Source organism: Pagrus major, chromosome 24 (genome assembly GCF_040436345.1).
Source record: "Pagrus major chromosome 24, Pma_NU_1.0".
Lineage (NCBI taxonomy): Eukaryota > Metazoa > Chordata > Actinopteri > Spariformes > Sparidae > Pagrus > Pagrus major.
In genome coordinates this window covers 20,851,489-20,864,587 of record NC_133238.1, presented here as the reverse complement: position 1 = coordinate 20,864,587, position 13,099 = coordinate 20,851,489, and the positions used below count along the sequence as shown (strand labels likewise).

General features: G+C 43.5%; 18 non-coding genes across 18 annotated transcripts; 3 read left to right on the top strand and 15 right to left on the bottom strand.

Annotated features, from left to right (window-relative positions):
* Window positions 1-1,287: 1,287 nt before the first annotated feature.
* trnam-cau (transfer RNA methionine (anticodon CAU)) lies at window positions 1,288-1,360 on the top strand. Its single transcript has one exon. It is a non-coding gene; the product is annotated as a tRNA-Met (tRNA).
* Window positions 1,361-1,688: 328 nt separating this feature from the next.
* On the top strand, window positions 1,689-1,761 carry trnak-cuu (transfer RNA lysine (anticodon CUU)). The gene has a single exon. It is a non-coding gene; the product is annotated as a tRNA-Lys (tRNA).
* A 360-nt stretch (window positions 1,762-2,121) lies between these two features.
* On the top strand, window positions 2,122-2,192 carry trnag-gcc (transfer RNA glycine (anticodon GCC)). The gene has a single exon. It is a non-coding gene; the product is annotated as a tRNA-Gly (tRNA).
* Window positions 2,193-2,453: 261 nt separating this feature from the next.
* trnad-guc (transfer RNA aspartic acid (anticodon GUC)) lies at window positions 2,454-2,525 on the bottom strand. Its single transcript has one exon. It is a non-coding gene; the product is annotated as a tRNA-Asp (tRNA).
* A 700-nt stretch (window positions 2,526-3,225) lies between these two features.
* Window positions 3,226-3,298, bottom strand: trnam-cau (transfer RNA methionine (anticodon CAU)). The gene has a single exon. It is a non-coding gene; the product is annotated as a tRNA-Met (tRNA).
* Window positions 3,299-4,398: 1,100 nt separating this feature from the next.
* trnam-cau (transfer RNA methionine (anticodon CAU)) lies at window positions 4,399-4,471 on the bottom strand. Its single transcript has one exon. It is a non-coding gene; the product is annotated as a tRNA-Met (tRNA).
* Window positions 4,472-4,766: 295 nt separating this feature from the next.
* Window positions 4,767-4,839, bottom strand: trnam-cau (transfer RNA methionine (anticodon CAU)). The gene has a single exon. It is a non-coding gene; the product is annotated as a tRNA-Met (tRNA).
* A 421-nt stretch (window positions 4,840-5,260) lies between these two features.
* On the bottom strand, window positions 5,261-5,333 carry trnam-cau (transfer RNA methionine (anticodon CAU)). The gene has a single exon. It is a non-coding gene; the product is annotated as a tRNA-Met (tRNA).
* Window positions 5,334-5,551: 218 nt separating this feature from the next.
* trnag-gcc (transfer RNA glycine (anticodon GCC)) lies at window positions 5,552-5,622 on the bottom strand. The gene has a single exon. It is a non-coding gene; the product is annotated as a tRNA-Gly (tRNA).
* Window positions 5,623-6,055: 433 nt separating this feature from the next.
* trnam-cau (transfer RNA methionine (anticodon CAU)) lies at window positions 6,056-6,128 on the bottom strand. The gene has a single exon. It is a non-coding gene; the product is annotated as a tRNA-Met (tRNA).
* Window positions 6,129-6,422: 294 nt separating this feature from the next.
* On the bottom strand, window positions 6,423-6,495 carry trnam-cau (transfer RNA methionine (anticodon CAU)). The gene has a single exon. It is a non-coding gene; the product is annotated as a tRNA-Met (tRNA).
* A 237-nt stretch (window positions 6,496-6,732) lies between these two features.
* Window positions 6,733-6,803, bottom strand: trnag-gcc (transfer RNA glycine (anticodon GCC)). Its single transcript has one exon. It is a non-coding gene; the product is annotated as a tRNA-Gly (tRNA).
* A 440-nt stretch (window positions 6,804-7,243) lies between these two features.
* Window positions 7,244-7,316, bottom strand: trnam-cau (transfer RNA methionine (anticodon CAU)). The gene has a single exon. It is a non-coding gene; the product is annotated as a tRNA-Met (tRNA).
* A 598-nt stretch (window positions 7,317-7,914) lies between these two features.
* trnam-cau (transfer RNA methionine (anticodon CAU)) lies at window positions 7,915-7,987 on the bottom strand. Its single transcript has one exon. It is a non-coding gene; the product is annotated as a tRNA-Met (tRNA).
* A 583-nt stretch (window positions 7,988-8,570) lies between these two features.
* On the bottom strand, window positions 8,571-8,643 carry trnam-cau (transfer RNA methionine (anticodon CAU)). The gene has a single exon. It is a non-coding gene; the product is annotated as a tRNA-Met (tRNA).
* A 199-nt stretch (window positions 8,644-8,842) lies between these two features.
* Window positions 8,843-8,913, bottom strand: trnag-gcc (transfer RNA glycine (anticodon GCC)). Its single transcript has one exon. It is a non-coding gene; the product is annotated as a tRNA-Gly (tRNA).
* Window positions 8,914-9,270: 357 nt separating this feature from the next.
* Window positions 9,271-9,343, bottom strand: trnam-cau (transfer RNA methionine (anticodon CAU)). Its single transcript has one exon. It is a non-coding gene; the product is annotated as a tRNA-Met (tRNA).
* A 416-nt stretch (window positions 9,344-9,759) lies between these two features.
* Window positions 9,760-9,830, bottom strand: trnag-gcc (transfer RNA glycine (anticodon GCC)). The gene has a single exon. It is a non-coding gene; the product is annotated as a tRNA-Gly (tRNA).
* Window positions 9,831-13,099: the final 3,269 nt, after the last annotated feature.

Genomic DNA, 13,099 nt, shown 5'->3' with positions numbered 1-13,099 from the left:
CCTGCCAAGTAATTAACGCCACATCTCTCAGAATAAGGTCAACGTGATGAATATTTGAAAGAAACTGTTGGTTTTTGATCAGATTTTAGTCAGTGTTGAAACTTTTTTAAAACTTTTAGTGTTATTGTCAACAAGGTCAACGTCACGTGATGTCTGCCCATATTTGGCCTTCCGCCACTGGCTGCTGTTTAATTGAAGGTGCCGCGGTGTCTGGAGGTCACAAGTCCCGCAAGGTGCGGTCGGAAACACACGGTCAACCCGCAGTTATTACTGTTTATTGTGACTCTGTCGTAAAGTTAATGTTTCACGGTTGCACTATGGAGTTTAAATCGGTAATGTCATCCAAGTTTCGTCGATGGAAGAGGAGCCGCGGACGACGTTTTCCAGCTACGGACTTTTACGAGACTTCACTCGACGCCGCAGCACGGGATGGAGAAAAAAGGCACAAAATGTGTTTAAATCAGCGAAGTTTTTGCGGACAGTTGGTGAGTTACCGTCAAAGTATTACGACAACGTTTATCAACCGTATACGGTAGGTTTTGTGGCTTTAATTTTCCGTGTAAAAGTGCTTATGAAAGCTAGCTAAGTTGCGTCTGTTAGCTAATTAGAAGTGCGTCACATCTAGCAGCTAGCTTAAAAGCTAAACTTTTGACTCACAGCCGAAGCGTCAGTTAGTTAACTTACGTATTTATTACTGATTTATTAACATAGGCCGAATTTTTCCTTAGTTTTGAAGGCGGCTGTGTGGCTATTCTTGACATCCAAATGTCGGGCTACATTAAAGGATTTGCCGTTTGGAAATTAAGTCTCATGTTATTCCCGTGAACTTCGTAGAGAGGATGGGAAGCTGTGCGCTAGGAGGGACAGTAATGTTACAGAGTTTACACTACATCAGCTGATTTGTTAACTATTTTGCCTTTATATGCAGTTTGTCCTTGTGTCCTTTAGTCTGGCTAAATTGTGTTGAAGTCACAGGCAGATAGGTTAAAGGTGCAGGGACGGTCTGGTGACTGTGGGTCAGAGGTCAACAGGCCTTCCAGTGGGAGCTAGAAGCGCTTTGCTTCTCTCTGGTGGACATTAAGAGGTATTACCTTGCTATTATTATTGTAGTGGGAGCTGTAGAAAGAAAACGCTGTTTTTTTAACATGAGGACATGTGTGATTATTGGTTGATGTTGTGTTAATATCAAGTTCTAATTTTAATGAGGATCTATGCCCATATAACCAGATAAAACCACCATTGTACTTGTAGCGATACATAAAGTGTTCCGGTTTTAGTGGAAGTGTAGCCTCGTTGGCGCAGTAGGCAGCGCGTCAGTCTCATAATCTGAAGGTCGTGAGTTCGAGCCTCACACGGGGCATGTGTTTTGCTACTTAGCTGGTTGAGGACAATTTACCTTTTCTTCGTGTGCATGCTGAACTGTAGGAAGATGATTTTGCATCAGGGTTTATGCATATGATTAGATTTCATACAAGTGTATTCTATTGTTGATTTATGGCTGATAAGTGAGGATAGTGTTGCTAGTAACTGCTAAAAAGGATAAATCAGAAATGAATACGTAATGTGGCTGTTCTCGTTTGCTACATCATTGTAGCTCATGTATTGAGCAAGTTAGCTTGCTTTCTTGTTTGTGTAGCAGTAGCTAGTTGGAGACGTTTTTAAATACATGTTTTTACACAACACATATCGCCCGGCTAGCTCAGTCGGTAGAGCATGAGACTCTTAATCTCAGGGTCGTGGGTTCGAGCCCCACGTTGGGCGCACAACTTTTTTCCTGTTGTGCACCGAATTTTCTTTTTAGTGCAGTTTTTTATTTACACAATGTTTGACTTAATGAGCATTCACAGCAACAGTTGAAGTATGAATGGATTCATTAGTGGATGATGCTTAATTAATGTTTCAGCACTTGGCCGTTGTGATTTTAATATGTGATATGTAGCTCTCAGGTGAGTTTGTGTGTATTAAGTTCACATGTGACTGTGCTTGAGAATGAAAACACTAAATGTTTTGACAGTTTTAACATATTGGTCACTAGGCTTCTGCTTTTGAATCTGTTGTTACCCACTGCATGTCTGGAAGTTGACCTACTTATATTGCCACGCCCCTTTTTGTGTCATGTGAGCATTGGTGGTTCAGTGGTAGAATTCTCGCCTGCCACGCGGGAGGCCCGGGTTCGATTCCCGGCCAATGCAACACACTTTTTCAGATTTTTCCTATATATTGTTGCCTGATACGCCAGTATTATCACTAATTCAGATATTTTGAAACGGAGAAGTTGGTTGTGTGTGGATGCTTTAACGATGTGAGCTTCTTTCAGAGTTAACTCAGAATAAAGGTAAATGGATTGTGGTTACAGTTAGAATGATATGGGCAAGAGCAGGATGTTTTCTCTGAGGCTGGCCAAGAGTTTTTAAACATGGAGTAGAGGATGGGAGTGGGAAAAAGGTTATTCACTCCCCGTCGGGGAATTGAACCCCGGTCTCCCGCGTGACAGGCGGGGATACTCACCACTATACTAACGAGGAGACGTTTGGCCAAAAACATGCTTAGATTTTTGAATGTTCAATCACACAACAACGGCGTCCCAGTCACGGGCCCTACTTGCACAGAGACTCTGAGATATCGTTGCAACGAAGGCTCGCCTTTACACTGATCCTGACTTTCACAAAGCAGTAGTCTCGCCTCCTCCTCTATCTCCACTGGCAGATCAGAGGCAGGACAAACCTGTCTCCCCATTCCACCTCGTTATCTTTCACATGAATATCAGCACAAGATTCCCGCCTTGAATAGGCAGTGTGACTTGTACTACAGTTTGGTTTGTACATGTCTCTCGTAAAGCTTGGTGCTACGCTTGCCATTTTAAGCCCCAGGGTTAAGTTGGCGCGGAAGTCATTTTCCTCATACATTGTCTCGATATATGTCTTCTACATGAGGATGACCTTTCTGAAAGCCTCGTTGGCACAAAGTTCAACTGAAATGTGGAACAGTAACCTCTGGTAGTGGTTAGCTCAAAAGTGCATTTTCATGCATGTGAAAGACAGATAGAAGATGCTTTATTGCAAATATTGTATTGTCCCCTTGGCTCACATAGAGTTGAAGTGAAGGGAAGCTAATATTCGCCACTGTTGATTTTGTTTATGTTGGACTGTGTCCCCTCTCTGAAAGCACTGTGCCAACACAGTTCTGTATGGGAATGTACACGATCCCAATTCCTGACAAAATGCATGCTCCGTGTGAGGATTGAACTCACGACCTTCAGATTATGAGACTGACGCGCTGCCTGCTGCGCCAACGAAGCCCAAAATACTGCTAATGTGACTGAGAAAATGCAAATGCTATTTAACCTGAACAGTAAAGCCTGGTAGTGGTTTGCTCGAAAAATGCATTTTAAGATAGAAGATGCTTTACTGGTGCCTTAAGCTAAGTTTATGCTTCTGCGTCACATCGACGCCCGTACCTACGCCGTCGACGTGACGCCGTTGTTGAGCATTCGAAGTTCTGTGTCGAGGGTCCGCGTTGCTCTGCAATTCACCGCCATGCCGCCAGGGGGGTGTAGCTGTGTGGTTGTGTGGTTTCAGGGGTTATAGCCAAATCCTTGCTTTTTCTTCCGGTCACAGTAAACAACAGTAAACAATGGCGACCGAGGTGGAGCAGCTGTATTTGGAGTGGGATCAATATTGAAGAGCAAATGCTTATATTGTAAATGTTAAAGCGCAGGCGACAGAGAAGACGTTTGTGGAGGTGGTCTGTACGACCGGAAAAAGCAACTGCCGGAAATTACGTTCTGAGCGGACCAATCACAGCGCTTGCGGTCCGCGTCAACGCGACGCGTAGTTAGGATTTTTTGGAGGTGCACGTCAGGCTACGGCGTAGGGGTCTGCGTCTACGGCGTAGCTACGGCGTAGGTACGCCGTCGACCTGACGCAGAAGCATAAACTAAGTTTTACTGCTCTCAACTGAATTGTGTTTGCGGCTTTCCCTACACAGACATTGCCCCAACCAAGGCTCACATGACCTTTACACCTACCATCAGAATCGCGACAGCCAGTAATATCCAAACTGTGGTTGTGCACTTATGCTGGTGGATTGTTTGATGGGTTTCCCTTGTCCCCTTCCCCACAAAGGCCCCTTACTGCTGTCCCTGTCCAAAATTCATTCTGCTTGCCGGTCAAAGTCCACTAATGTTGAAGTCCAAACAAAGCCAAGATGCAAATTTGCTTTGCCATCGAATGCAAAAATTGTATTTGCCCCTTGGCTCACATACATCTGAAGTGAAGGGAAGCTAATATTCGCCACTGTTGATTTAACCTATATTGGACTGTGTCCCCTCTCTGAAAGCACTGTGCCAACACAGTTCTGTATAGGAATGTACACGATCCCAATTCCTGACAAAACGCATGCTCCGTGTGAGGATCGAACTCACGACCTTCAGATTATGAGACTGACGCGCTGCCTGCTGCGCCAACGAAGCCCAAAATGCTGCCAAAGTGACTGAGAAAAATGCAAACGCTCTCTAACCTGAACAATAACCCCTGGCAGTGGTTTGCTCGAAAATGCATTTTCATGCATGCGAAAGACACCGACAGAAGATGCTTTATTGCAAATAGTGTATTTGCCCCTTGGCTCACATAGAGCTGAAGTGAAGGAAAGCTAATGTTCGCCACTGTTGATTTTGCTTGTGTTGGACTGTGTCCCCTCTCTGAAAGCACTGTGCCAACACAGTTCTGTATCGGAATGTACATGATCCCAATTCCTGACAAAACGCATGCTCCGTGTGAGGATCGAACTCACGACCTTCAGATTATGAGACTGACGCGCTGCCTGCTGCGCCAACGAAGCCCAAAACACTGCTAACGTGACCGAGAAAAATGCAAATGCTCTTAAACCTGAACAGTAATCGCGACAACCAGGATTATCCAAACTGTGGTTGTGCACTTATGCTGGTGGATTGTTTGACGGGTTTCCCTCGTCCCCTTCCCCACAAAGGCTCTTTACTGCTGTCCCTGTCCAAAATTCATTCTGCTTGCCGGTCAAAGTCCACTAATGTTGAAGTCCAAACAAAGCCAAGATGCAAATTTGCTTTGCCACCGAATGCAAATATTGTATTTGCCCCTTGGCTCACATAGAGTTGAAGTGAAGGGAAGCTAATATTCGCCACTGTTGATTTAACCTATATTGGACTGTGTCCCCTCTCTGAAAGCACTGTGCCAACACAGTTCTGTATGGGAATGTACACGATCCCAATTCCTGACAAAACGCATGCTCCGTGTGAGGATCAAACTCACGACCTTCAGATTATGAGACTGACGCGCTGCCTGCTGCGCCAACGAAGCCCAAAATGCTGCCAAAGTAACTGAGAAAAATGCAAACGCTCTCTAACCTGATAGAGAGTGGTTTAGTTCAAAAATGTATTTTCATGTTCACAAAACACACAGAAGATGCTTTACTGCTCTTAACGTAGTGATTGAATTGTGTCTGTAGCGTTTTCTTCACTGAGATTATCATTACCACGTAACCTTGTCTCACGGGGAACGCCGAGGCTAAAGGTTGTTGCATTGGCCGGGAATCGAACCCGGGCCTCCCGCGTGGCAGGCGAGAATTCTACCACTGAACCACCAATGCTCACATGACTTTAAAATCTACCATGAGAACCGCGTGCCAGTTATATCCGAAACTATGGTTGTGTTGTATGATTTACCTCCACCCCTTGCCCACAAAGTACGGTCGAAAGTGTGGTTGTGGACACACTTAATGTGGTGGCTTGTTCGACAGGTTTCCCTCCACCCCTTGCCCACAAAGTTCAACTGCAATGTGGAACAGCAACCCCTGGTAGTGGTTTGCTCAAAAGTGCATTTTCATGCATGTGAAAGACACAGATAGAAGATTCTTTATTGCAAATATTGTATTTGCCCCTCACATAGAGTTGAAGTGAAGGGAAGCTAATATTCACCACTGTTGATTTTGTTCATGTTGGACTGGGTCCCCTCTCTGAAAGTACTGTGCCAACACAGTTCTGTATGGGAATGTACACGATCCCAATTCCTGACAAAACACATGCTCCGTGTGAGGATCGAACTCACGACCTTCAGATTATGAGACTGACGCGCTGCCTGCTGCGCCAACGAAGCCCAAAATGCTGCCAAAGTGACTGAGAAAAATGCAAAGCTATTTAACCTGAACAGTAAAGCCTGGTAGTGGTTTGCTCAAAAATGCATTTTCATGCATGCGAAAGACACCGACAGAAGATGCTTTATTGCAAATAGTGTATTTGCCCCTTGGCTCACATAGAGCTGAAGTGAAGGAAAGCTAATGTTCGCCACTGTTGATTTTGCTTGTGTTGGACTGTGTCCCCTCTCTGAAAGCACTGTGCCAACACAGTTCTGTATCGGAATGTACATGATCCCAATTCCTGACAAAACGCATGCTCCGTGTGAGGATCGAACTCACGACCTTCAGATTATGAGACTGACGCGCTGCCTGCTGCGCCAACGAAGCCCAAAATGCTGCCAAAGTGACTGAGAAAAATGCAAACGCTCTCTAACCTGAACAATAACCCCTGGTAGTGGTTTGCTCAAAAATGCATTTTCATGTTCACAAAACACACAGTAGATGCTTTACTGGTGCCTTACTGCTCTTAACGTAGTGATTGAATTGTGTCCGTAGCGTTTTCTTCACTGAGATATCCTTACCACGTAACCTTGTCTCACGGGGAACGCCGAGGCTAAAGGTTGTTGCATTGGCCGGGAATCGAACCCGGGCCTCCCGCGTGGCAGGCGAGAATTCTACCACTGAACCACCAATGCTCACATGACTTTAAAATCTACCATGAGAACCGCGATAGCCAGTTATATCCGAAACTATGGTTGTGTTGTATGATTTCCCTCCACCCCTTGCCCACAAAGTACGGTCGAAAGTGTGGTTGTGGACACACTTAATGTGGTGGCTTGTTTGACAGGTTTCCCTCCACCCCTTGCCCACAAAGTTCAACTGAAATGTGGAACAGCAACCCCTGGTAGTGGTTTGCTCAAAAGTGCATTTTCATGCATGTGAAAGACACAGATAGAAGATTCTTTATTGCAAATATTGTATTTGCCCCTTGGCTCAAATAGAGTTGAAGTGAAGAGAAGCTAATATTCGCCACTGTTGATTTTGTTCATGTTGAACTGGGTCCCCTCTCTGAAAGTACTGTGCCAACACAGTTCTGTATGGGAATGTACACGATCCCAATTCCTGACAAAACACATGCTCCGTGTGAGGATCGAACTCACGACCTTCAGATTATGAGACTGACGCGCTGCCTGCTGCGCCAACGAAGCCCAAAATACTGCTAACATGACCGAGAAAAATGCAAAGCTATTTAACCTGAACAGTAAAGCCTGGTAGTGGTTTGCTCAAAAGTGCATTTTCATGCATGCGAAACACACAGATAGAAGATGCTTTACTGGTGCCTTACTGCTCTTAACACAGTGATTGAATTGTGTTTGCGGCTTTCCCTACGCAGACATTGCCCCAACCAAGGCTCACATGACCTTTACACCTACCATCAGAATCGCGACAACCAGTAATATCCAAACTGTGGTTGTGCACTTATGCTGGTGGATTGTTTGACGGGTTTCCCTCGTCCACTTCCCCACAAAGGCTCTTTACTGCTGTCCCTGTCCAAAATTCATTCTGCTTGCCGGTCAAAGTCCACTAATGTTGAAGTCCAAACAAAGCCAAGATGCAAATTTGCTTTGCCACCGAATGCAAATATTGTATTTGCCCCTTGGCTCACATAGAGTTGAAGTGAAGGGAAGCTAATATTCGCCCCTGTTGATTTAACCTATATTGAACTGTGTCCCCTTCTCTGAAAGCACTGTGCCAACACAGTTCTGTATTGGAATGTACATGATCCCAATTCCTGACAAAAATGCATGCTCCGTGTGAGGATTGAACTCACGACCTTCAGATTATGAGACTGACGCGCTGCCTGCTGCGCCAACGAAGCCCAAAACACTGCTAACGTGACCGAGAAAAATGCAAATGCTCTTAAACCTGAACAGTAAAGCCTGGTAGTGGTTTGCTCGAAAAATGCATTTTAATGCTTGCGAAACACACAGATAGAAGATGCTTTACTGGTGCCTTACTGCTCTTAACACAGTGATTGAATTGTGTTTGCGGCTTTCCCAACCAAGGCTCACATGACCTTTACACCTACCATCAGAATCGCGACAGCCAGTAATATCCAAACTGTGGTTGTGCACTTATGCTGGTGGATTGTTTGACGGGTTTCCCTCGTCCCCTTCCCCACAAAGGCCCTTTACTGCTGTCCCTGTCCAAAATTCATTCTGCTTGCCGGTCATAGTCCACTAATGTTGAAGTCCAAACAAAGCCAAGATGCAAATTTGCTTTGTCACCGAATGCAAATATTGTATTTGCCCCTTGGCTCACATAGAGTTGAAGTGAAGGGAAGCTAATATTCGCCCCTGTTGATTTAACCTATATTGAACTGTGTCCCCTTCTCTGAAAGCACTGTGCCAACACAGTTCTGTATTGGAATGTACATGATCCCAATTCCTGATAAAAATGCATGCTCCGTGTGAGGATTGAACTCACGACCTTCAGATTATGAGACTGACGCGCTGCCTGCTGCGCCAACGAAGCCCAAAATGCACCCACAGTGACCGAGCACAATGCAAACGCTTTTTAACCTGAACAGTAAAGCCTGGTAGTGGTTTGCTAAAAAATGCATTTTCATGAGAAGCGCGACAGCCAGCAATTGCAAAAGCATGGTTTCAGCATGTACACCCTCTGTTGTTGCAGCATAGTGAGTGCCTTACAGTGAACAAAGGAAAAAGTGTGTTGCATTGGCCGGGAATCGAACCCGGGCCTCCCGCGTGGCAGGCGAGAATTCTACCACTGAACCACCAATGCTCACATGACTTTGAATCCTACCACGAGAAACGCCATGGCCAATAATATCTGAAACTATGGTTGTGTTGTATGGTTTCCTTCCACCCCTTGTCCACAATGTTCGGCCGAAATGTGGACCAGTAACCCCTGGTAGTGGTTTGCTCAAAAGTGCATTTTCATGCATGCGAAAGACACAGAAGATGCTTTATTGCAAATATTGTATTTACCCCTTGGCTCACATACATCTGAAGTGAAGGGAAGCTAATATTCGCCCCTGTTGATTTAACCTATATTGGACTGTGTCCCCTCTCTGAAAGCACTGTGCCAACACAGTTCTGTATGGGAATGTACACGATCCCAATTCCTGACAAAAATGCATGCTCCGTGTGAGGATTGAACTCACGACCTTCAGATTATGAGACTGACGCGCTGCCTGCTGTGCCAACAAAGCCCAAAATGTATGCAAAGTGACCGAGAAAAATTCAATTCAATGCCCCCGGGGGGCAATTCAACGTAAGGCACGTGGAGCATTTGTACACAACACAACATTTAACAGATATACAGCACAACACAGAACAGTAAGCTAGTTTAAATTTAAAAAAATAAAATAAAAAAATATATATAAAAATCTAAAAAGGTTATAAATAGAATAAGGAATATAAGCATTATCTACATAAGGTGCAAGTTGGTACTGAGAATGCAACCGCTCTTTAACCTGAACAGTAAAGCCTGGTAGTGGTTTGCTCAAAAATTCATTTTCATGAGAAGCGTGACAGCCAGTAATTGCAAAAGTATGGTGTCAGCATGTACACCCTCAGTTGTTGCAGCATAGTGAGTGCCTTACAGTGAACAAAGGAAAAAGTGTGTTGCATTGGCCGGGAATCGAACCCGGGCCTCCCGCGTGGCAGGCGAGAATTCTACCACTGAACCACCAATGCTCACATGACCTTGAATCCTACCATGAGAGCTGCAATAGCCAGTAATATCTGAAATTATGGTTGTGTTGTATGGTTTTCTTCCACCCCTTGTCCACAAAGTTCAGCTGAAAGTGGTTCAGTGGTTTGCTCAAAAGTGCATTTTCATGAACCGCGACAGCCAGTATGAGGAAAAGTATGGTTGTGGACACACTTTATCTGGTGGGTTGTTTGACGGGTTTCCCTCCACCCCTTGCCCACAAAGTTCGACCGAAATGTAACCCCTGGTAGTGGTTTGCTCAAAAATGCATTTTCATGCTTGCGAAAGACACAGATAGAAGATGCTTTATTGGTGCCATACTGCCCTTAACACAGTGATAGAATTGTGTCTGCGGCTTTTTCTTAACAACGATTGTCCTTACCACGTAACATCGTCTCACAGGCAACATCAAGGCTAAAGGTTAATGCATTGACCGGGAATTGACCCCGCGTGGCAGGCGAGAATTCTACCACTGAACCACAAATGCTCACATGACCTTTAAACCTACCATGAGAAGCGTGACAGCCAGTAATCGCAAAAGTATGGTTGTGGTCACACTTAATCTGGTGGGTTGTTTGACGGGTAATACCAATCTATTTTGTCCCTCTCTTCTACTGTCTCAAGGCAATGAACGTCCACTCTTCAGACTTACGGAAGAGAATGTAGACCATCACCACAACACCCCTAATGCAGACTGGAACTACCGCAGACTGGAATTATGCACTCAACCTTGATATTACGCAGCAAAGGAGATGTGGTAGCATTCGGAGGCTGTGACCGACCCCTAAGACAAGAAGAGATTCCACACTGGATCTTCTGACTCCACTAGCACTGAGGAAGAGAGAAGGTGTGGTATCCGGAGCTTTCGGTCTTTTTAACCAAAACAATCGAAATTTCATCTAATTTTGTCCTGTTTATAGTGGAGGCTTGTAAAGAAATCTAATCAGGATATTGATGTTTGTTTTGTGTTCTTTACCAGATGCCCATAAAGACCATCGCCTATGAATTGTTACAAATTGACATGGTGAGATTCAGCCCACTGTGTGCCAAATTATAGGCTGCGTAGAAGGCATCAGGACCAAGTGAGCAGCCCTCAGTGCTAGAAGTACAGTGACAAGAGGAAGAAGAGACAGGGTGAACATGAACCCTTTTTCAAATGGACAAACACACACATTCATTTTCTTTTCAATAGTTAATTTACTATAAATAAATGTTATAAATATATATTTCTAGTAGTTTGCTTAATTTATGCTTACAAATGTTTTCTATGTGGTTCTCGGAATATGTAATATTTTACTGTCACAGTGGTCTCCTGCGTTTTCACTTATATCGACCCTCATAACATACAGAAACAGTCTTCTCCATGATATCATGGAGAAGGCCTGAGGGCCAAAATGGCACAACATTAAGAAGAAAATATGAACTTGACTTTACTTAACTTTAACAAACTCTTCATAACCACCTTTTAACCCTAAAGGTGGTTAGAGTTTAATACTCAAAATAGATTTCAGGTGGGCGAATTGGGAAGTTTGTCAGACAGTGTTTCTCCTCTTTGACAAATCGAATTGTTAATGTGGGTCTTAAATGTCATATCTCTGTTTCCATAATAAGCCTTCTGCTGATGTTAATGTGGTCGGCACTGCTCAGAGAAGATGTAAATAGTTTCAGAAGTGAGACATGAACCAATCAGTGTGTACAGTAATACATTTCATCCAGGGGGAAATATCTGCACTATTTTCTGTGAAGGGCAAACATTTAAAGAATTTTCTCCCGCTTTACAGCCATCCACATATATAAAGCTTCAATAAATGTGTGAGAAACCAGTATTGCAGTGGCCACAAATCCTAAGTGACATCTGAAAAATAATGCTACACTAGGCCTATACCTGCTATACATTGTACAAATGAAGCTCCCCTCAGCTTGAAGGGGCTGTAAATTGAGTTTGAGTTAATTGTTCAGCTGTCCAGCTCAAAACGTTACTGTTTTGGTTCACCTTCAAGGCACAAAGGACTAGCTGGTGAACGTCATGGAGCAGCTAAAGATTCAGATATTTCTCTCAGAAATTGGTAGAGACCAACAAACAGAGCTACAAGATGCTAAATACCATAGGGTGAACAAAAAACACGACTCTAAATAAATGATCGTATTACTGTGTAACTGGCAGCTGTGTTAATAACAGCTTTGTGCTCACAAGTTTGCCAAATCAATTTAAAAGGTGATGGTAAAGTATGTCAAAATGTTTCCACTGCCCCCAGGTGGCCAAAAAAAAAAAGAAAAAAAAAATTCTCTTTAAATCTACAGTATACATTTTTGTCTCAAGCTTCAGCATCTTTATCGTCTAAAACAGCAAACAAGAGGTAAACAAAGTGTCAAACTGACAAATACAAAAATAACTTTTCAATCCTCTGCTGTAAAAACGTTTCTGAAAATGAAGGTTTATTGTTTAACAGAATCACTACAGAGTTTATAATGAGATCATTGTACCTTGTGGTGTTTATATATATATATATATATATATATATATATTTGTTTTTTTTGTTTTGTGGGATCTGTCTTATATTCCTGTAGAGACAAAGTAACTGGGACACCTCCCCATATAATGTATTACAACCAACCCACCTAAAATTGGGCCTCACAAATGACATCAAACTTCCAGCAATACCTCTGACACAGTCGAGACAAAAATCAGTTTTCAGATCACTTTTTTCCAAATAATCTTCTCATAGGCGTGTTTGTATGAACAGTGATAAAACAGATTTTCTCACATAAATGCAGAGAATCTCTAAAATCTTTGGAAGCCTGGATGATTTATGCTGACATTTCATCATATATAAAAATTGTGTGCTTGCCGCTTAGACACCTTTTGCTCTGATTTGTGTCTTATTTTTGCTGCAATTTTATTTAGGTTATTGCTTCCATGTATAATTAAATCATCATTGATCAAGAGGAAATTGTCCTGTGATTATTTGTTTTTCGACCATTTGAATGAATTTTAAGTGGAAGTTTATTTTAGGTAAACACTGTCTACACTCTTTATCGGTAGAAGCCAAGGCTGTCCAGGAACAATCTTGACGTTGAGGTTGAACGTTTACAGAAAGCATGGCTCCCCTCTCTCTGTTGACTCTGCGGTTTCAACATTACGCAACCTTTGGAATCGTACTTCAGAGTGGAACTTTCCCATAGCCCGCCCTCCCCTACAGGTGCATGTAATGTGTTTATGAATAGCCATGATGCTGACATGCTGGAAGCGCTC